The sequence below is a fragment of the Cibotium barometz genome, chromosome 53 (assembly GCF_041138505.1).
Source record: "Cibotium barometz isolate CiBa-2024 chromosome 53, ASM4113850v1, whole genome shotgun sequence".
Classification (NCBI taxonomy): Eukaryota; Viridiplantae; Streptophyta; class Polypodiopsida; order Cyatheales; family Cibotiaceae; genus Cibotium; species Cibotium barometz.
The window spans coordinates 17,048,582-17,050,991 of record NC_141098.1 but is presented as its reverse complement, the minus strand read 5'-3'; the positions used below and the strand labels follow the sequence as shown (position 1 = coordinate 17,050,991).

Genomic DNA, 2,410 nt, shown 5'->3' with positions numbered 1-2,410 from the left:
AACTACGGAATACAGAGGTGAGGGTGGGGGACGGGGGGGAAATAGGCAACAAGGTCAGCACCTTAGGGTTTCACTTGGAAACGTAGACGAAAACAAGGTGCCATGGGGAATCAGCAGGCAGCTTGAAGAGCAAGCTCACGCGACGCGACACGCGGCACGAAGATTCCAAGCCCCCTCGCCACTCCACGTGGTTTCTCGTGAATCTGCCACCTGGCTCCCTCCACATCATCATCGAAGGCCCCATATACAGGCTTATATATAGATAATTGAAAGCATGTGGAGTCATTTCATCTCTAATATTATCTTAAGGAAGAGTTTCACAAACCTCCCATATGGCAAAAATTTAGAGGTTCTGGAAGGGGAGGAGGAGGTTTGAGGAGGTTTGGGTAGCATTTGATTTTGGAAGCCTCAAAAGATGTGCGAAGCACAGGTCCCTCCTAATACATGCAACATGGATCCATTTTTGGATCTCGTTTCCTCATCCACTCTCAATGGAAATCACTACTGGCAGCCATGACTTGCCATGGTACTAGAGATTGCCACCAAAAGTGGAAACAATCATACCACGAGACAATTGTGGTATGTGGCATGGGCCCATTGAAGTAAGGAAAGTTCTTCCATTCCTCTACTTTTCACCCTTCACTTCATTTAAAAGATTACAGAGCAAAGCCCATCTCTCATCTTCCAGCAACAAAAAACTAGATTGCTCCCATGAAATTTGATGCCCTAGTATAATGCATGACTCCATCATGGCCTCAGTAGTACACCCCCTCAGGGTTTGCTTTTCCAGAATGCCCCCCTTCTTAGACCATATTTTCATTGTGGGCTTGGTTCCAACTGGATTCTCTATAAAAGCTACAAAGGTATAATCAGTTTGTTTCTCCTTAAGATACCACCTTCTGGTTCTAGGTCCAAACCTAGGCAGTCTGATTTTCCATCCTTCAATGTCATTCACTTGCAAAAATGAATCATGCATGGGTTAGAAACCCCCAATATGTTTGAAGCTTCCCCAGATTTAGGCATGAATCAGGAGATGCTTATTTGCAACTTCAACAAGAGTTGGTCCAAGCCCTCATTTCTGAGCTTATTCACATTAATCACAAACCAACACATACAAACACATTTGTGCATTACATCTGTCACATCAACACCAACAAGAGAAGCATTTTGAAAGACAATAGCATTTCTAGCGAGCTAGATTTTCCACAAATAGTATGCTCTGATTATATTAAACAATATCCTTGTTGCAGCTTCATCATTGAAGGCCCATTTTCCAAGTAGCCAATCCCCCCAGTAACCCTGGATCCCTAGGCATTATTCAACCCATTTTCCAATCCTACCCCTCTGATGGTTGGGCATTCCCAAAATGCATGTTTACCATCCTCCAATTGAAACGTACCCATATTCTATTCCATAATCTAAGCACAAAATTTCTCAAAACTTACAGAAAAATCACATCATACTTCAGAAAACGAAGAGAATTTCAATAAACCATAATCATTTACAAATCCAAAGTAACAATAATATTTGTCAATATAAAATCTCAAAATCAGAGAAAGAATCACCAACAAAAGATCTAGCCAATAGGGCCTTTCTCTGACACCCGTCCACCCAACCACCACGCTGGAAGTCACGGCTATCTCGGGTATGCCTCTAGTAAATTTCGTCCACTCTAGGTTCTACCAAATGGCTCCTAGAGGGCATAAATCACGTTCTTTGTCCGGCTTTCCCTATCTAAGGACGGTCGGCCCGAATCTCAAAATCTCTCTCTCTCTCTCTCTCTCTCTCTCTCTCTCTCTCTCTCTCTATCCTGCATAGAAATCCTCAAGGCTCTGGAAGAAGCCAAAACAAAAAAGCCCACGAAAATTAGTAGATTATCATGCACGAAAACGTTAAAGATAGAAATCCCTTCTAAAAACATGAACTCGAACCAAATTAGAGAAGATACGTTTCTTTTTAACACTAGAAAGTGGTGTCAGATTCGTTTTGCGAATACCAGCCACCCCCATGCAGAATCTCCCAATTATCTAAACACGGACTTTGTTCGTCATGTGATGAACTAACTTTCTTTAATACGTCTCTCTAACAAATAAAGTTATCTACACCCTCATGCGAGGCCGTTACTGAAAATTAAGGGTCAATTTGGTGTCTGGGCCTCGTTTTGGGTGCTCGTTTGCGGTTATATTTACTATGTAAACCCCCATATGAGTTTCCTTTAGGCTAAGCTACTCACTATGACCTTCTTATACATTATCTAACATGGTTAAGTATAGAATAGAAATCGCTTACAAATGACACCACAAAACATGCATAAAAGTCCTAAAATTGACCCAAAATCGACATATCTAAATTACTAAATTTGTGACCAAACTTAATCTTTTATGTCCTCTAAGTATTTCCTACTTTTCAA

At 41.4% G+C, this 2,410-nt stretch overlaps 1 protein-coding gene across 1 annotated transcript in view; it reads right to left on the bottom strand.

Annotated features, from left to right (window-relative positions):
• LOC147608368 (reticulon-like protein B5) overlaps nt 1-86 on the bottom strand; it is a 1,380-nt gene extending 1,294 nt beyond the window's left edge. The window contains exon 1 of the mRNA XM_086789074.1: nt 1-86. This exon is cut by the window's left edge and continues 240 nt beyond it. The gene's annotated coding sequence lies outside the window, so the exon portion shown is untranslated.
• Nucleotides 87-2,410: the final 2,324 nt, after the last annotated feature.